At 40.0% G+C, this 21,021-nt stretch overlaps 1 protein-coding gene across 6 annotated transcripts in view; it reads left to right on the top strand.

Annotated features, from left to right (window-relative positions):
* LPAR1 (lysophosphatidic acid receptor 1) overlaps positions 1-21,021 on the top strand; it is a 168,617-nt gene that overhangs the window by 13,611 nt on the left and 133,985 nt on the right. Inside the window, exon 2 of one of the 6 annotated variants that reach the window (XM_024995437.2) lies at positions 12,478-12,676. The exons of the other annotated variants lie outside the window; for them this stretch is intronic. The gene's annotated coding sequence lies outside the window, so the exon portion shown is untranslated. The remainder of the gene's footprint in view (positions 1-12,477; positions 12,677-21,021) is intronic. 6 annotated transcript variants of the gene reach the window in all.

Here is a 21,021-nt window from a genome sequence, read left to right as displayed (position 1 = left end):
TTTTCTTTTTTTCTTTGTCTAAAATGACTTCACTCATCCTGATTTTAAACTTTTGGTGTCTGTCATTTTTTTTCATATCATTTTGCTTGTAAGCATCATTTAATTGAATTTTAACATACCTCTTAAAGGGAAACTTACTTCTTTAATATTTATTGTTAAGACCAAAAAGTTTGATCTTAATTCTTTAAGTTTTTTGTTTTGAGAGGTACTTTAAAATGCACTGGTTTGCTTTTTCCCACCAGTATTTAGCTGCGTTGTCTCAGATAAATTACATAATATCTCTAGGACTGCGGTTTTTTATTTGTAAAGAAGCAACATGCACACACAAATCTTCAGTTAATGCTTTAAAAGGGCCTGGCATGCTGAGCAGATTACCTGACATTATCATTGATATATTGAGCCATATGAAATTATTTTACCACTTTGACCTATAAAAATGGCAGCTTCCTATGGTTCAGTCTAACATGCTTTCTGTCTTTTTCTATGTATCATTTGTTTCATATATCCAGAGCATTTTTAAATGGCCAAATCTGGTTTTTAGCTTACTAGTGATTATCTTTGTTTTTCAAATACATTCATAAAATCTATTTCTCTGATTCCTGGAGAACTAAATAACTTCTGATCCCACTCCTCTGTACAGTTTACTGTGCCTTTATTTCTTTTGCCTTCTTGCCATGTCTCAATTTCCATTTTATATATATATATATATGTGTGTGTATATGCATGCATATATATACACACACATATATATATATACAGTATGCATATTTCAGTGTATAACTTAAATTTCAAGTATAGACTTTAGATTTTTGCATTCTATTTTGTAATAAAGTCTACAGCAATATTTTGTATGTGTCTCTAGTTAGTTTTGAGCCTCATTTGCACTTGGGGTCCCCTTGCTTATGCTAGCTTGAAAGGTACCTCCCGTGTGGTTGAGATAATGCCCTCATCTTTATCTGGCCAGTTGTATCTTCTGTATTTCTAGGTTATACTCATGATTTTTCTGCATTCGTCAGAGTGTCTGACTTGTTGAATTTCTAAAAGTGCCGTGTGAGTTCTTTCAGATTCATATCCTTCACAGAGTGTGGTTAGTGGAAATAATGCCTTGATTTTGCCAGTTTTGCCATTTTGTGTACCTTAGCATTTTGGTGGTAGGTTGGGAGGAGTCATGTTGGGACATCCAGTTCAATGGCTTTCAAACTTTTTGGACCATGCCCCCATAGTTAGAAAAGGTCATACATATATGAAGAAAATGACAGTTTCATGCAGATAACTACATATGCTACTGATTTTCCCCTCTATTTGTATTGTACTCTGTTCATTTTCATTTAAAAGAAATGTTAGTCATAACTAAGGTTTGAACACACTAATCTGTTTGTGAACAGTGGTTTGAAAAACACTGATTGAGTTTGTTGCTATTCTGTGTGTAATTAGGGTTATTCATTGTTCTATAAGTCTTTATTATATACATGGTACCAATTCTTATGCTAATAGTTGGACTAGAGTGGGGAATAAAGTGGCTATTATTATAGGAGGCTTGAAACAGTCCAGTGGGAAGGAAGACATTGACCAAATGAGCACCCATCATGGACAAAATGCAATGAATGTTACAAGGGAAAAGGCACAGGGAGTTTCAAAAGAAATTATTAAATGGGGAACCTCATCTGATGTTAGGGTGATTCAGAATTTTCCTAAGAAAGTGACATTTGATTAAATCTACAGAATGAGAAGGGATTAACTCAGTGAGGGGTCGAAGCGGGGTGTGTGAGGGATCATAGAGTCATGGAAGAATTGGGTAATGTAAGCAAAATAGAGTACTGGAAGTGAAGGACAGACAGATGAAAGGCAGGCCTTTTGGTGTGATGAGTGGGCATTTTTGTGATACTTAGTGGGCCTCCTGTTTATGGCTTTTTTCCCCCCAATAAAAGCCAAAGAAGAATAGAAAAGATATTTGAAGGGAGATGGGTGCAAGTGTGTTGAAGCAGTTTGTGTTACAGCTATTTTGTGTATTGCTACTATAAAGCCTCTTGATGAAAGTGAAAGAGGAGAGTGAAAAAGTTGGCTTCAAGCTCAACATTCAGAAAACGAAGATCATGGCATCTGGTCCCATCACTTCATGGGAAATAGATGGGGAAACAGTGGAAACAGTGTCAGACTTTATTTTTGGGGGCTCCAAAATCACTGCAGATGGTGACTGCAGCCATGAAATTAAAAGACGCTTACTCCTTGGAAGAAAAGTTATGACCAACCTAGATAGCATATTGAAAAGCAAAGACATTACTTTGCCAACAAAGGTCCGTCTAGTCAAGGCTATGGTTTTTCCAGTGGTCATGTATGGATGTGAGAGTTGGACTGTGAACAAAGCTGAGCGCCGAAGAATTGATGCTTTTGAACTGTAGTGTTGGAGAAGACTCTTGAGAGTCCCTTGGACTGCAAGGAGATCCAACCAGTCCATTCTAAAGGAGATCAGCCCTGGGATTTCTTTGGAAGGAATGATGCTAAAGCTGAGAAACTCCAGTACTTTGGCCACCTCATGCGAAGAGTTGACTCATTGGAAAAGACTCTGATGCTGGAAGGGATTGGGGGCAGGAGGAAAAGGGGACGACAGAGGATGAGATAGCTGGATGGCATCAGCTACTCAATGGACGTGAGTTTGAGTGAACTCCTGGAGTTGGTGATGGACAGGGAGGCCTGGCGTGCTGTGATTCATGGGGTTGCAAAGAGTCGGACACGACTGAGTGACTGAACTGAACTGAACTGAAACAGTAATAGCATTTGTTGAAGCTATGCTCTGCACTAGAAACTGTACAAAGCTCTGTGTTGCTATGGAGAAGTAGTTTTGGTTGGATTAAAAAAAAAAAAAAAACTCATATAGTGTAGTTACCAATCTAGTAACTATGCATGATTTGTAGGAAAGTAGACTACTGGTTAAGTTTCAATAAGTGTCAATCTGATGATTGAATGAGCATTTCATAGCTTGGTGATTTTTAAATAATGGTTTGAAATTATTGCTGCATTAGGATTTTTATTTTTTATTATTTTGCCATGATTGGGTTTTAGTATTCTTTCCCCTGCCCCCTCCTTTTAAAGTTGGGTGATTAGTTTTAAAATATTTTAAATGGCATGCATGTGTACTCAGTCATTCAATGGTGTCCACCTCTTTGCGACCCCATGGACTGTAGCCCACCAGGCCTCTCTGTCCATGGGCTTCTCCAGGCAAGAATACTGGAGTGGGTTGCCATTTCCTTCTCTGGGGGGATCTTCCCAGCCCAGGGATTGAACCTGTGTCTTTTGCATCTCTTGCACTGGCAGGCAGATTCTTTACCACAGCACCACCTAGGAAGCTGTTTTATATTGCAAATCCATAAATTAAGCAGACTGATTGAGAACTGAGCATGGCAGGTGACCATGATTCAAGTATCAGTTTTCCCACTGCTATCCATCGGGCTTTTGGCTAGACCCACCCTTTCCAGGTCTCCAGGTCCTTGTCTTGGAATAAGATATCTTGTCCACTCATGCTCAGTCGTGTCCAACTCCTTGCGACCCCATGGACTTACAGTCTATGGAATTTTCCAAGCTAGAATACTGGAATGGGTAGCCTTTCCCTTCTCCAGGGGATCTTCGCAACTCAGGGATCAGACCCACATCTCCTGCTTTGCAGGTGGATTCTTTATCAACTGCGCTGTCAGGGAAGCCCTATCTTGAAATAGAAGACTTGAAATCAGTGCACACAAATCATTCTCCTTATCGTATTATGCAGTGACTTCATGCTTTTTATTTTCAACTTTGCTGTGTTTCATCTTTAGAGAATTGATGTTTTTGTGCCATTGAGCTAATATAGTCTGACAAGCTCAAGTGAAACATGGAAGAACTCCAGGTATTTACATCCTTATGGGTATTGTAAAGGGAGGCTCAGGTGGTATACTTTACCATTGGCCACCAGCACTGATACTTCTGGAAACATGGAAGGCAAAGAAGAGGACTTTCCTGAACAAAGTCTTCAGACTTTAACACCATAGTTAAATTAGCTGAAATTACATTGCTTATTAACCTTTCAGATTCAGTTCAGGTGAAAAAAATCACTATCTTAGGCTTCATGATGGATGCTTGCTTTGGGGGAAATGAGCAATATCTACATTGTTCTATATAATCTATATTTTATAAAAACATGGAACAGTAACGATCTTATTTCAGAAAGACTTAGAGACCTAAGGAATCCCATGGAATATTAATTCCGTTTTAATGACTATTCCACGTTTAAGGACTGTTGGGTAAAGAATGGGTTTTCTGGGGAAGAGAATGAAAGGTCCTTGGCCTTTCTTACCAGTATACTAAATCAGTTGATTAAAATGTTAGTAAAATACATGAGTTTTGGTAATTTCAAAATAATTTTCAGTCTTCCAGTCTTACTTACAAGTACTTTATTTTACTTGTTCTTATTTCTGAGGAAAATATATTTGAGGAAACAAAAGTGCACGCTTTTTCTTTTTGTGGAAGTGAAAAGAAAAGTGAAAGTCGCTTAGTAGTGTCTGACCCTTTGTGACCCCATGGAATTCTCCAGGCCAGAATGATGCAGTGGGTAGCCTTTCCCTTCTCCAGGGGATCTTCCCAACCCAGGGATCAAACCCAGGTCTCCCACATTGCTGGCGGATTCTTTACCAGCTGAGCCAGAAGGGAAGCCCACACTACCTAATTCTTTACTGGACTTCTCTAGTGGCTCAGATGGAAAAGCCTCTGCTTACAATGTGGGAGACCTGGGTTCAATCCCTGGGTCGGGAAGATCCCCTGGAGAAGGCAGTGGTAACCCACTCCAGTACTCTTGCCTGGAAAATCCCATGGACGGAGGAGCCTGGTAAGCTGTAGTCTGTGGGGTCACAGAGAGTCAGACATGACTGAGCGACTTCACTTTCACTTTAATTCCTTATTCGTAATAAATATTTATTCAGGAAGTCCAGGTAACTGGGTATTTTACTTAGTATGTTTTGATGTTGATTCATCAGCTTATCTGCCTCTATTTGCTGTTGAATATCTTCTCCTTAAGCTCACACTGTGTGGAAACCTGGCCGGTACCTCAGGTTCCTGACTGGGGACAAGGCAGGGGCAGGTCTCACAGACCGTGGTTGGAATCAGATTGGGCATAGGTCCAGGCAGGTAATAGATATGGCTGTTGCTCAAGGCTGGTACTAAGAAATAGATTGAATCGGAAGGGGTTGGAGTCATGAGGTTAAATTATGTTCAAGGCCAACAGAGGCAGGAAGCGGCATAGAGTGTTCTCCTGCACCGCCGAGTACTAACATTTTAAGACAGGGCATCCTGGATAGCCCTAAGAGAGAAGTTGTTAGACAGAAGTTGACTCATGGGAAAAGACTCTGATGCTGGGAGGGATTGGGGTCAGGAGGAAAAGGGGACGACGGAGGATGAGATGGCTGGATGGCATCACTGACTTGATGGACGTGAGTCTGAGTGAACTCCGGGAGTTGGTGATGAACAGGGAGGCCTGGTGTGCTGTGATTCATGGGGTTGCAAAGAGTCGGACACAACTGAGCGACTGAACTGAACTGGAGGAGTTTTATTTTCAAAGATCTGAGCATCTGTTGACCATCTCTGCTTGTTCAGGGGAACCTGGATGCTCTATCAGGGCTTTATCACGATGACCTTGGGAAGCACAATCCCCACAGTCCTCCAGCGTTTGGCCACCTCACAGTGGAGAGACACAGATGACAAATTCTTGTTTGATTCAGGAATTAGAGACCTTATTGAATACCTTCTCCAGGAGCAGAAAGCAGCCCAGGTTTTGTGTCTTTCTGCAAGAGATTTCCTGTAAAGCAAATTTAACATTCCATTAGTTTGAGGGAAAATAAGTATTAATCCTGGCCAGTAGCTGTTACAACAGAGGTTAGTGGACTGTTTGGGCTTACTTAATACAGGGAGGATGCACAGAATTTTTTAACTACCTAAACACCTTCCTTTTTTTCATTTTCATCCCATTTTGATGGTGGAATAACTCAGTTGGTAGAAAACATTTCAGTAAACACATTAAAGGTTTTTTTTTTTTTTCATATTTAAAGTATTTAAAACTGTCCAACTCATTTAAAAATATTTATTTCTATGTAAAAAAGTGGCTTAGAATATTCTTAAAAATGTTTTAAAATTTATTTTTGAAACCACATCATGACAATATTTAAACAGACCTACTCATATTTGCAGTTCCCTAATGTAATATATTTTTCATTTAATCATATTAGTTTTATAGTCTATTCCCATTATGGTCTATTTTGTGATATAATTCTACCTAGAGGTAACAAATATGTTTTTGTTTCTACTGGCCATGTTGTTAAACTCTTCATTCAACCATTGTCCTTTTTTTGGACATTTAATTTTATTTCTTATTTCTTTGCTATTTTAGAAAATACTACACTTAACAACTTTCTGTGTAATTGTCTGAGACTAAGAATGAGATCACTAATTTGAGAATAAATATCATTTGGTTTCCAAGTATGTTTAGAAAGGTTATTAAGAAAAACTCTTTAAATTACACAACTAGTATGTGTTCATTGTACAAGACAAAAATATAAAAGAAGGAAAAAAAGTAGTTGTAGTCCCCTCCGAGGTAGCCACTGTTAACTTTATGTGACATTTCCTTCTAATATTTTCTCTGCACATTTTGCTAACTGGTTGAAATCCTACCAAGTAGCATCGAGTATCCTGTTTTTTGTCTTAACAGTATATCATAATTAGAGGTGACCTTACTTCCGTTTAGTAGCTTTACTTCACTGCAGTGAACACTTGTGTGTGTGTGAGGCTTTGTCTGAGTTTCAGAGGATTTGTTTGGGATAGATCCCCATTTCTAGAATTTACTGCTTCAAAAGATAGGGATGATTTTTTGACTAGTGGTGAGAAATGATTAATTTCCAGAAACCAATGGTAATACTTCATACTCTTTTCAGCAGAATTTGAGAAAATTTGAAAAATAGAAATCTTCCTGAACGAAATGTAGGTTTGTGAGACTTGGAAAATGATCAGAGCAACAGGAAGCTTTGGTAGTGAAATTGATCAGACTTATTGATGGATATGCCTCTCTCCGCTGCAGTGATACTCTTCACTCCTCCACAGTTTTGTATTAACCAGCTTTCCTTAGTCCTGTACCTTTCCAGTGCACAGATTTTAATGTGCAATAAAACATGTTGGTTTTAACTGCATTTACTCTCTCAAATGATTGTGGAATATTCCAGGTTAATATGCTTCTGCAAAAGAAATGGTTAACTACTAGGAAATGAAACAAAATGGATAGCAGAGAATTAAAAATTGAATAGTATTTATACCTGTGCTTGTTCTATATGTACTCTTTGTATCAGTCTCCATAAACGTTATTTTTCTCCAGATGTCATTGGTCTTGAGGCCAGGGACGACTTTTGCTCTTTGGGGGAAATTAAGTGAACTTCCTTAAGATATAGTTAATTTACCATTTCATCCATAACTAGAAGTAATCACATGAAATTCAGTTCAATTTTCCATTCAATTGTTGATCATTTATTAGACTCCAGAAATACAAAGGTGAGTAAGATGGAGGCCTTGTCTTTAAAAAAACTCAAAAGCAGTAGAGCTGCAAACTGAATGAAAAATACTGTGTGATGAATGCATTGCTGGAAAGTAGTTACCTGTATATCTCCCTACTGAAAATAAATTTAGTAAGCACAGGAAAGAAATGCAGGAAGAGAAAGTGAGAGTGTGAGTTTCAGCAGAGACCAAATCAGAGTGGCCCCCTCAGAGTCCTATTCACACATTTGGAAAAGACCACACAGCTCACTGTCCTTGCTAGAAGGGGACACGAAGAGGAAACACAGTCAGCTGTATGATCCAGAGAGCCTGTGAGGATAAGGGCTAAAAGGGGCACAGCTCTTCATGGTGCTGGGAGGAGAGAGGATTTTAATGGTTCTTTAAACATTTAGTATGTTAATATAATGAGCAATGTCTCCAAACACAATCTTTACAATGAATATAACTGTTGGAGTAAGGGGAAAAAACACAACAGCGTTGCTCAACAGAGGTCAATGGCATCATGCCAAAGCTTGTCTCAGAAAAGCAGTTCTGTGGGAGCCAAAGCTAGACAAGTAGCTCTTGGCTGATGTGGCTCTATCCAAGGATTATTCACATTCCTTGTGCAATGATAGGCTAGATACCTTTCAGGATAAGCCTGTGAATGTTATTCCTTGAAAGGAATATTTTTGCTAATATTGAGTAACAGTGAGTTCAAGATTATATAGCTCAACTCTGCATCCTTTCCTTGTAGTCAGATAAGTGGGGACTGAGTGTTTTACGAGTCAGCCCCACTGGATAGCACAAACAAGGATCAGTCTATGACCTCAGGCTATGGGAATAACTACAGGCATGTTTGGTAATCTCACTTCAAGGAGTAGAAGGAAGAGAGATGAAGGCCCTGACATTTTATGCCTTTGGCTGGAGTTTGCAAGACTGGCAGTCTGTGTGCTACATGGATTTGGCTCCATATGCATTTTCTTTGTTCAGTATAAGGTTTTGAAAGGTGACATAGCCAAGAAGGGATTATGATTGGTTCTTATTATGCAAAGTTAAGATATGTTTTTACTAGATACTTCTTTTATTTATGATGCCTGGGTGGCCCCTAGAGATATTTGTGTTTGTCACACCTGCCAAATTGCAGTTACAGTATAAAGGGAAGTTTGTATAACTTTCAGAGACAGCGTAAAACAGGTAGTGATTACTCTGGGTGGGGAGGAGGATCATAAAAGGTTTTCTGAAAAGGTGGTTCTGAGGCTGGCACTGGAAGGATGAAGGGGGCATGGGATTCAGACAAGGGAAGGTGTTCCAGGAAGAGCCAAGTACATGTGTAAAGACACTTGTGTGGTCAGCATTATGTGTTAGGTGAGCTTTCAGTAGAAACTGATGCTTCGTGAACAGAGTATGGTATTGCTGAAGTGGGAAATGCTGGAGGACTCAGTATTCTGTGCTCAAGGAGTTGAACTGGAAACAATAGGAAACTACGGAAGTATTTAAAATTGAGCATTGGCATGCTAGATTTCTGTTCTGGGAAGATTATTCCCACACAACCAAGGGAAGTGGTGGTCGGTGGAAGGGACTTAGAATATGTTGCTGCTGCTGCTGCTGCTGCTGCTGCTAAGAGGAGATAATTAGGGCCCCAATTAAGGCAGTGATCATGGGTTTAGAGGGAGGGAAGCAGATGTGAAAGATGTTTAGGAGGAAGAGTTGACACCATTGAGTGAATGAGTAAATATGTAGGTGGAGTGGGGGAGGTGGGTAGTAATGGTGAATGAATGGTGATTCCATTGACCAAGATGAAGAAGGAGGAGAGTAGGGAGGGTATGGGAAGTGTATGAATTTTCTAGGGCTGCCAGGACAAAGTACCACAGATTCAATTTAATTCAGTTCAGTCGCTCAGTCGTGTCCGACTCTTTGCGACCCCATGAATCGCAGCATGCCAGGCCTCCCTGTCCATCACCAACTCCCGGAGTTCACTGAGACTCACGTCCATCGAGTCAGTGATGCCATCCAGCCATCTCATCCTCTGTCGTCCCCTTTTCTTCCTGCCCCCAATCCCTCCCAGCATCAGAGTCTTTTCCAATGAGTCAACTCTTCATGTGAGGTGGCCAAAGTACTGGAGTTTCAGCTTTAGCATCATTCCTTCCAAAGAACACCCAGGACTGATCTCCTTTAGAATGGACTGGTTGGATCTCCTTGCAGTCCAAGGGACTCTCAGGAGTCTTCTCCAACACCACAGTTCAAAAGCATCAATTCTTCAGTGCTCAGCTTTCTTCACAGTCCAACTCTCACATCCATACATGACTACTGGAAAAACCATAGCCTTGACTAGCTGGACCTTTGTTGGCAAAGTAACGTCTCTGCTTTTCAATATACCACAGATTAGTGTAACTTAAATAATGGAACATTTTCGTACAGTTGTGGAGGCTAGAAGCCCAAGGTCAAAGTGTTGGCAGGATTGGTTTCTTTTGCGGCATCTCTTGGCTTGTAGATGGGTCCCTTCCCTGTATCTTCATTTGATCTTTTCCCTGTGTGTGCTTGTCTGTGTCCAGATTTGTGAGTGCTCACAGCTGTATGAGTGTATACTTTCAGTTAGAAAGGGGATTTTGAAGTGTCAGGGGCCAGTTCTGGGTAATGAGGGGCTAAGCAGAGAGGTCAGTTTTGGGGAAATGTTGAAACTACCCTTTTCTTGTAAGGACACCAGCTGTATTGGATTAGACCTCATTTTAACTTGATTACCTCATTAAACACCCTGTATCCAAATTTGAGGTACTCAGTGTCAGGCCTTCACCATATGAATCTCTGGGGACAGTTCAGCCCTTGACAGGAAGGATGAGGGTCATAGTTAGCACATGTTGGATTTGAGATCCCTGTGGATATGCCGTGGTGGTTCTGGAATGTGTTTAGAGATGTGAGAGCCCAGCTCAGAAAATGCTCCAGATTTGGTAGTTAAAACCTGGGAGCACATGAAGTTATCTTGGATTGAGGTACCCAACTTTGTCTTATTTTAAGAATCGCCCAAGAGGGGGTCTTTTAGAATAAACCCCATATAGGGTCCCACTTGAGATGCGTTGACTCCGTCTTAGGGACGGAAGCTGAAGCAGCCACCTGGTGATTCTAACGTGTGTCCCAAGTTTGAGAGGAGTGTCTGGAGAGTGTGATGTGTGAGCCAGAGAAGATGTATCAGAGATGGCCAGGATCACTCTAGTAATGGGTGGGAAGGGAGAAGAGCAGAATTTAAAAGCCTTCTTGCCTGATGTCCACTAATTTCTCCATGAAGAATATGAAAGTTATGGAGTTTATTTGAGAGGATAAGGGCTTAGAAGAGATACTGGGGGAAATGGAAGAGAGCCAAGGACAGTGACACCATAGCGGTTGTTATTGTGGGCTCTGCTGAGATGAAAGTGTCTGATGAGCAGTGCCCTCTTCATCTTGTCCATACGTTTTCTCTGTGGGGGGCCTCTGGAAGCTGTGAATGGGGGCAGAACAGGAAGTTTGCAGTTTGATCCAAATTGAGGTGTTAAAAGGCAGAAGGGAATATGGTAGGTAGCAGGCTGGCGGCGGGGTGGCCTGTGACATTTAGGCTGAATGTTCTGGGAACTGAGGCTGGATGGGCTGATAAACAGGGGAAAATGGAGGGGGCAGGAAGCTGGATATTTTGACATCCAAGGGCAGACAGAGTGTATGTGAGTGCTCACAGCTGTACGGACGTATAGTTCCAGTTAGGGGATTTTGGAGTGTCAGGGGCCAGTTGTGGATAATGAGGGACTAAGCAGAGAGGTCAGATGTGGGGACATGTTGAAACTACCCTTGGTATTGACTTGCGTGCTAAGTTGTTTGAAGGAGGGAATGGAGGGTAGGAGGGATTTACTGGATAGCCTTTAAGGTCTCTTTCAGCTTTATGATTCAACAGAATGTCTTTTTTTTTCTTTGAGCCACTGCTATCATTTTTTCCCCCTCCCTTTAGTTGTTTTAGAATCAGACTGCAGCAATCTGGAAAGTAGCCATTTAACACATATTTTTATTGATCCCCTTGTAATTGTAAATATTTGATGATGGCCTCTTTACACGCCTTTGGAATCTGTTCATGCGTGTGTCAGAGGGTTCACGCAGGGTGAAAGTGGTGCATTGGTCAGAAACGTCCCCTCCAAACAGCTGGCTTCTGGGGCCTGTAATGAGGAATTATGACAGGAAGGAGAGGAGTTACTGAAGTTATTTTAAGGTAACGTTAGTTGGATTCACTGCTTACCGCATGGGAAAGGTCATCGTTATTACATTTACCATTTCGGGTTTGGAGTTGAACCTCTTTATTGTGGATTTGTTGGTCCTGGGCACTTTAGTTTTGTGGTAGGATGTTTTGTCTGCAGTTTGCATCTGTATTTGGAATGAGAATGAAGTATCGTTTTTAAAACCAGGACCCAAAACAATGGAAACAATTGTGAGGGCACATCTTATGTTCAGTGGTAGAATTTCTCATGGATACTGGAGAAGATAAATTTGATTCTCATCCTGGCATATAAAAATGACTCATAGTTGTTGCAGCAAAGGCAGATGTCAACAGCTTTGATTTTGAGTTTGCTCATTTGGGGAAAAACATTTTCTAAATCACATCAAGCTTAGTATCAATACAGAAACCCAAGAGTGAAACTCCAGAACTTTCACAAGGCTATGGGCTGAATCCAACTGGTGTGTCCTGTACAGTCACAGAAATCCCCCTCATCTGTTGCCTGGGGTTTAATTCTTTCTCTCTTCTCATTCCTTACCTTCCTTTTCTTCCTTCTTCTAGCAAGGTCCTCCACATTGAATAGTTTCTCAGCTTTTTACCACCCACCTTTAATGATCAAGTGCCTTAGGATATTTATTTCCCTGAAGTCAGCCCTGTCTCACACTCTGCCTTTCTCTCATCCTCCTACTACATCACATATACTGTTCTCCCTTCAGGGACAAGTTTGGACTGGAACTGAAAGAAGGGATTATCAGGATTTGGTTCTAATCCCACTTTAACCATCAATTGAAACCAGCCCACATCGTACTAGTCATTTTGATCCTGCCTCTGTGGACCTACAGGAGAAGGAGAGGATGAGAGAGAATGGATGGATTTGCGTATGGTGAAGTGGTAACCATTTTGGCAACCATGAAGGTAGGGTGTTCGTTCTCACCTTTTACTTTGCATCAGAATCACCAGGGAGCATGTTTGCCATGCTAAGTCCTGGGCCCTCTCACAGAGATTCCGATTAAGGCAATCTGGGAAGAACTCAGGATTTTGTATTTTTAACGAACTCAACTGAGAGACTTGTAGGACTTTAAATTTTAGAATTCTCAGCTTCGCAGTAATAGCATTTTTCAGGGCTGGACCCACTTGAAATGGCTGTTAACTCCAACTGTAGACTTTATTTCATGATAGTGTGTTCTCTAAACATGTCATATGTGAAAATTAAAGTGAAAGCAAGTGAGATGTTGGTTTCACCATGTCTGGGTTGGCCAGAAGCACACAGCAAGGGTACTCTACTGTGGTTTAGACGTTGTCCTTTAAAGAATATGTGTATCTCAGTGGAGAGTGGAAGGAGCTGGTCAAGGATCTGAGAGAGAAGAATTATGAGAAAGGAAAGGAATAAATGGGTGACTCGATCTCTGCCTTCATCTGCCTGATCCACCTTCCAGTGTTGGAAAGGTGAAATTCAGTTTGATTACAGAAGAGCAGCTGGGTCCCCTTGATGGGCTTTTCAGCCAGGTGACTTGAACCACATTTAAGGGAATTTCTAGTGAGCAATTTGCCCAAGGACTTCATGGCTGGCCTTGGAAGGGAGTGAGCTTCCTGTCCTGGAAGTGTTCCAGCTGATACTGGAGAATGTAGATAAGATGAGAGCGCTGGGGAAGGGGTGAAGCTAGATGAAGCTCAGCGGTTTCCTTCCAGTTGTGAGATGCTACTTATTTTATGAACAACACACTTAAAAATTTTTAGGACACTGTTCAGGAATCCAAAGCTAAAATAAATCTAAGTAAACTCTAGCTGGTCGATGGATTATACACACACCACACACACACACCCCACACCATCTTAGACTCACAAATGATAAATGCCAGGCTAGTTTTGGGTTGTCTTTGAAGTTTATTATTTGCAGGTGTAGAAGCTCTTAGTTTTAGCTTGTAACGTTTCGAGACATGAAGTGCTGTCTTGAACTGTCTTTGATGATTTGATGTTTATACATAAGGTCTGCTGTGAATTTGGAAGGCACTGCAGAGTCACTCTTTTAAAGATCAGAGGAAGGCTGGATGAAATAAATTAAGAGTTTTTTCTCGATATTTTGTAGATTCTTATTCTTTGCCTAGAGATCTGCCTTCAGAGAGCTGCTTATGGAAAGAGGGAGAGTCGTGGCATTTCGTGTGAACTCATGAGCCAATGTGAGGTTTTCCTATCATTAGCTAATAACATATATTTAAAGTCACATAAAAGTATGTTGCCTATGGTTTGTATTTTTATTTCTGAATAAATTAGAGATTAAAATCTGTGGTTTCTAGTTCAAGGATATTGTACATAAACACACAAATCATGTGTCTGATGTGGATTTTGATGTCATTAAAGAGAAGTGGCAGCAGCCAGGCATTATTAGTTTTCCCCCCTTTTTCTTAGTTGCATCGGTCTTTTGCCTTTATGTTGAAAGGCCACAGTAGATGTTGACTTTCCCCCTCTAACTGCCAATAATTGTAAAATGTGAAATGTTTTTAGATAGGTAGTTTCAGCCCCTGTCTTTTTTCCTGGTTCTCTTGCTTTCACTGCTCTTGTTCCCAAGACTCAAAATTGAGGCCAGATGTGTGTCAACATTGAGGAACCCTGACTGGCTCTCTTGTTCTCTCCCTCCTTGATATTAATGCACGAAGGGAACTGCGACACCAGGCCACTGTTAGTGTTCCAGCATTTCTGCCTGTTGTTCTCTTGCAGGTTCTGAATGAGATTGGCACGTATTCTTGTTGTGTGCTTTAAAATGTGAATATTTAAAGCAGCACTTTCTGATAACACCATAAGTCTCTGAAAACATTATATATAAATCTATGGATATGCTGCAGATTTTCAATTTTGATTATTTTATTTTGGGAGGAGGGTTGAATGTTTCTATTTTTATTCTTTATTGGCGTATGAAAGTGTTAGTCACTCAGTCGTGCCCAACTCTTTGCAACCCCATGGACTGCAACAGTCTCCTCTGTCTGTGGGATTTTTCAGGCAGGGATACTGGAGTTGCTTTTTCCTTCTCCAGAGGATCTTCCCAACCCAGGGATCGAACCTGAGTCTCCTGCACTGCAGGCAGTTTCTTTACCGACTGAGCTATGAGGGAAACCCTATTGGAGTACAGATGATTTATAAAATTTTATTTTTTAAATGAGATTTTCTTGTATAACATTTTACCCAGAATCTAAGGCTAAATGACTCATCTATGTATCTACATGCATATGTTAAAAATTGTTTTAACAGTGAAACAATAAATGAAAAGGTATAAAATGTAAGCAATAGAAACAACAGAAATCAAATTTTGTGAAATATAAAAATTATAAAGCATGCTAAGCATCCATAATAAAACCACTTTTAATGTTTTTAAATATCAGTTCTTTCCCCCTCTGTATTTGTACTTATGATTTGGTCGTTGATTGCAAACTGTAGGGGAAAATCCAAATTCTTAGAAACTAGGAATACTAACTCTTAATATTTTTGGTATATGTCTCTTCATATATTTAAATACATTGATATATTTCATGTTGTTAAAATTTTAATTTTTAGTAATTTTCTTATTTTAAAAGTGATACATATATAATTCAGAACCTTTGAAAAGATAAAAAACATAAATAAAAATTTGACAGAAGTCTTTCCACTTAAAAATAAACATTAACCATTTTTAAACTTTTTTTTCCAAGTGTGAAAGTGAAAGTCACTCTGTTGTGTCAGACTCTTTGCAACCCTATGGACTCTACATGTATATACATGTATATGTAATTCCATGGAATTCTCTAGGCCAGAATACTGGAGTGGGTAGCCTATCCCTTCTCCAGGGGATCTTCCTGACCCAGGAATCGAACCGGGGTCTCCTGCATTGCAGGCAGATTCTTTACTAACTGAGCTATCAGGGAAGCCCTTTGCAAGTATGTGCATCTATAAATGCATACTTTTTACAAAATTATAAATACTAGAGTATATAGTTGCTTTGTAGGTTTTTTATGGTTAAAAAAAACTTAGAATGTATAAAACTTTTCTTTTGGTAATAATGGCACTATTAAGTTTGTTTTGGTTTGATCTTGCTGTTTCTTATATCTGAGGATTCATATCTACCACCAGTTCTGGGACATTTTTGTTCATTAGTTCTTAGAGTAATACTTCTGACAGTTTTGTGGTTTTGACTCTCCATTTAGATGATTCTGAGACCTTTTCAGTATCATTCCTGCCTCTGAACCTCACTTTCAAATTCTCATCTCTGAGGCTCTGTCTGTTCTGTGTGATTTTTTTGGGTAGTAACAGTCTCATTTACTAATTTTCTCACCAGTTGCACTTAATCAGATATTTATCTCATGCACTCATTTGAAATACTATGGTTTTCATTGCTACAAACTCCATTTGAATCTTTTTCAAATTTGCATGGTCTTAAAAAAATTGCTATTCTTTTACTACATCCTCTTGTTAAACATATTAAACATTTTTATTTTATAGTCTGTATCTGATAATTCCATTTTCTGTAGACTTTATAGGTCTGATTCTGCTATTTGTTGTGTCTCTGGTATGTTCTGGCTTCTTCATGCGTACTGTGAATTTTTTTTTTTTTTCCTTTTTGTACATGAGCTCATGTTTCTAGGAACTTTTCTTCTAGTAATTCTTTGGGAACTTAAGGTGAAATATAAAAAACTTGTATTTGCTTCTGCTGCTGCTGCTAAGTCGCTTCAGTCGTGTCCGACTCTGCGCGACCCCATAGATGGAAGCCCACCAGGCTCCCCCGCCCCTGGGATTCTCCAGGCAAGAACACTGGAGTGGGTTGCCATTTCCTTCTCCAATGCATGAAAATGAAAAGTGAAAGTGAAGTTGCTCAGTTGTGTCCGACTCTTCCCGACCCCATGGACTGCAGCCTACCAGGCTCCTCTGCCCATGGGATTTTACAGGCAAGAGTACTGGAGTGGGGTGCCATCGCCTTCTCCGGTATTTGCTTCTACTGATGCCTTAAGGGCACTATCAGTTCATGTCCACATCAGTTTAAATATCAGTTGAGTTTTTTGGGTGGCTATAGCAATTGTATGAATTCACGCCTCCAGTGTAATATTAGGGGCAAGTGTCTGGGTATAAAACTTCAGAGAAGGCGCCTTCCTGCCTAGATCCAAATCTGAGACAGTCATGTTTCTTTATCCTCTCCCTATGTGACATGCGTTAGTACTTTTCCCCCTTTACACTATTGAGGGTGAAATGTCCCAGCTTTTTGATCTGACTTTAACTTCCCACTTGATTTCTGCTTGTAAAAGTCAAAACTAGGGTCAAGTGGGATTGGGATACACCTGGTTGCTAGGTTATGTGTTCTTCTACCTTGACTGATGTCTTGACATATTTTGGCTTCTCTGGAGGTCTGTTACTTTTTGGCCAACTTGGCTAAGCATTTGAAAAGGTGGATAGGGATGTATGTGTTGTGTATGTGTGTGTGTGTGTACACATTTTCATATGTTCACACACCCAGCAGTTTTAGCTGTTTTTGTATTGGGAGAGTTTTCAGGGTATTTTGTCTTCAGTATTCCTGGAAAGGAAGCCTACAATATGACTTTTTAATAGTAGGGCATAATTCATCCCTCAATTATATTTTTATTTACTTAAATAATCTTCTTCTTTGGAACCTTAGGTTGCTTTCAATTTCCGTTACAAAGGATGCCCTCATTTAGATATCTCAGCATAGGTTGCTGATGTTTCCTCAGGATAAATACCTTGAAGCGAAATTGCTGGGTCAAAGGGTATACTTGTCTGGTTTTTGATAGATATTACCAGAATCACCCTGAAGGATGAGGGTAATTGTTCCACACTGAAACTTCCTGACACAGCACTTGCAAATGCCACACTTCTTTAACCACTGAGTATTACACACTTAAGTCATCAACATTCTAGGGGAGATGGCATTTTATTTTTAAAATTCAGATTTCTTTTGTCATTGGAGAGGTTAAGCGTAACTTTTTCTTAGCATTGAACATTTGTATTTCTTATAAAGTTTGGGTTCATGTTTATAATCATTTTTCTTCTAGGATGCTTATGTGCAGATTTTTAGTTTAAATTATATACTTAATATATAGAATTCTTTAAAAATTTTAAGATATTAATGGCTTTTCATAAGACTTTTTTTCAGTGTGCATTTATTTTTCTTAAATATAAAGAAGCTTTAAATGTTAGTCCACTTTATTAATCTTTTAGGCTTCTTATTTTGGCATTATGCTAAAATAGCCTCCCCCTACTCTAGGATTATATAAATGTTCTATTATGATTTCCCTTAGGTATGTTAAGGCTTTGTTTTTCATTGAAAATTTATTTAGTTGTTTATGTAATGGGAAGGTCTGTCTCTCACTTTATACCATTGTGGATTTCTCATTCAGGTTGATTTGCTTGTTCCTGTTTGGTGGTATGATTTAGATAAAGCCAGATCGTTTGGGAATTTCTTCATGTTGAGGCCGTAACTTCTGAAAATGGAAATGACACAGTATAGAATTGGCATGATATGAAATTGGGAATGTAGATGTTGATGTAGACAGTGGTGACTTCCAAATCCGTGATGAGAAAAGCAGGGAAGTGTGTTAATAAAGAGGGAAAGGGATGTGGTAAAGAAGACTGCTTCCCAGTGGTTCGGTGGTAAAGAATCTACCTGCCAATGCAGGAGATGTGGGTTTGATCTCTGGGCTGGGTAGATCCCCTGGAGGAGGAAATGGCAACCCACTCCAGTATTCTTGCCTGGAAAATCCCATTGACAGAGGAGCCTGGCAGACTACAGTTCATGAGGTCACTAAGAGTTGGACACGACTGAGCACACAATAGAAAGAAGGTTAACTCTCAGGCTTAACCGTCATGGGGTCATCTTCCCACCCGTTTCTGTTTTCTGTTGTCCTAATTGCCATTGGAAATAGAATGTGTGGGATGGACAAAAAGGCTCTTGAATTGTCGGGGTTTGCAATGATTTGAAAAAGCTGGGGAGACTTTATATTACTTACACTTTGTTTTTTGTGTGATATGGCTTTTCTGCATGTGGTGGGTGCTCAATCAGTATTTGTTGCATGAATGAATGAATGGAGATTCCCTGGTTAGGAAATAGAGCCAGGTTTAAATACTGTGTATTTTGGAGTAAACCAATTGTTTGGTTCATTTTTTATTTCTAGTGGCTCTCTGCATTCTTCTTTTGTCCACCATGCCTTTTATAAGGACTGTCTGCCAGACACACTGAACATTAGGATAAAAAAAAATAATTATGGTGCTGACTTTGTCCTCAGGGAGCTCAGATCCAGTAATTGCTTCACAAATGGATAGAGTTTAGTGCAATGAAGCTGTCTCTTATGTGCATGGTACAGAGATGATGTTATATAAGAGGGCATGCCTGACATGATATAAGAGGGCTGCTGATGTGAATGGCAGGGGGTGACTAAGAAGGAGACTTTTGAGACTTGATAATGAAAGGTTGAAAAATAAAGGAGAGTTTACCTTGTGGATAGGTAGTGGAAGAGGGCATTCCAATCCGTGAAAATAGACCATGAAAAGATAGGAAATAATATGGTGTTTTCTAGGAACTCCAGGTGGTTTGGTTGGTGAATAATGGATGATGAGGCAGAGGCCAGATCATGGGAGGTCTTGTGGTGTGTCTGAAGGAATCTGAAGTTTGCTTCTTCCCTCCCTCCCAATTGTTAACAATTGAAAGGATTTCCACAGTTTATTTCTTTTTTTTTTCCTAGTTAGATCATTAAGGGAGGTTAAACTGGAGAGAGACAGAGCAGTGAACTAAGATTAGAGATAGAGACTCTTACAATTGTCCTAGGGAGATGACCTGAACTAAATAAAGTGACGGTGGGGGCTGGAGGAGAAAGAATGGATTTGAATTCATTGAAAAGTGTAGTAACAGGATTTAGCAACATGCTCAGTGTAGGAAAATAAGTTGTGTTTGGGCTATTTTTGAATTGGAGGTTTTAAAATTATAGACGGGTCAGTTGGAGTGTGGGAGATTATGTTCTGGACTTGCGATGCACATTTAAGCACCATCAGCCTGCAAGTGTTTGTGGGATCCATTGCTATGAATAAGATGGCCTAGGAAGAGTTAGCACCAGTAGGAAAGGGCTAAGCAAAGGACTTGGGGGTGCACCAACATTTCCGGACTCTCACAGGAAGAGCATCCTGCAAAGAGGCCTGAGAAAAAGCTAGCAAAAAGTTGGATAGGAATCAAAGGAGCATACAGTCATTAAGTAGGGCAAGTTTTTAAGACAGTGATTAACAATGTAAAAATGTCGTTCAAGACACAAGATAAGGACGCAGAAATGTCCTTATTTAGAGGAAAGGGATCTTCGCTCAAAATTTTGAGCAGTGAGGGCAGAAGCCATGGTCCATCATAAGAGGATGCAGAAGAAGTGAGTGCAGACTGTTCCTTTAGTGTTCTTGGCCTTGAAAAGGAAGAGGGTGGGGGAGGGGGCAGGGAGCTGGGGAAGAGGAAGTAGTGGTAGTTGGGGTCAATAAGTATTTCTTTCTGTATTCTTTTTAAGTGGGAATTATACCATGTTTTTATTCTGAGTGCTAGGAACTGAAGAGAGAACAAAGCTGAAGGTCCAGAAGACCGAATAATTGAATGAAGTCAACTTTGGTTCTAAACTCCACATGGCCAATTGGGGACAGGGATGGGTGGGAGAAATGTCTTACAAAGTCAGTGTTGGCCAAAACTGGTGATGGTTCCTATCATTGGAAGATACAGGTTTTCAAGGCAAGCATTTCACCAGTGCATATGGGCATAAACATTGGTAACTGTCTGGTAGCTATCTATTGGTGTGTGCTACATGCAGCCTTGATTATGTCCTTGTGGAAAAATTAGTTGGATGTTTTCCCCTAAGTCTGAATAGTTGGAATAACCTTTATTGGATCACTGATATATCTTTAACACTACAAACAGTATAAGAATGTTAAATTGTCTTTGGAATAATATTCAGAGGTGTTTGTAAGTAAATTTGGTTACATTTGGGTTATTGCTAAACAGCCCAGTTCTGATTTCCATTACATTCTTGTTTCTTTGAACTACAAGAACCTGAAGTACAGTCAAAGTTTTGGGGGATGATTACTAAGGTATGTGGCTCCAGTATCCTGTCTTCACCTCCACAAAGACTGTCTAGTTTTCATGCTCCAGCTCTATGGGATCGTGCTTCTGGGAAGGAAGGAAACTCCTGACCCCATCAAGTTGCATGGGTACCCGGACAACGCTGTCCATTCTGTGATTGCTGCCACCGCTTTTTAGTTACTGCCCC

Source organism: Bos taurus, chromosome 8 (genome assembly GCF_002263795.3).
Source record: "Bos taurus isolate L1 Dominette 01449 registration number 42190680 breed Hereford chromosome 8, ARS-UCD2.0, whole genome shotgun sequence".
Taxonomy (NCBI): Eukaryota; Metazoa; Chordata; class Mammalia; order Artiodactyla; family Bovidae; genus Bos; species Bos taurus.
This window is presented reverse-complemented; position numbering and strand designations above follow the sequence as displayed.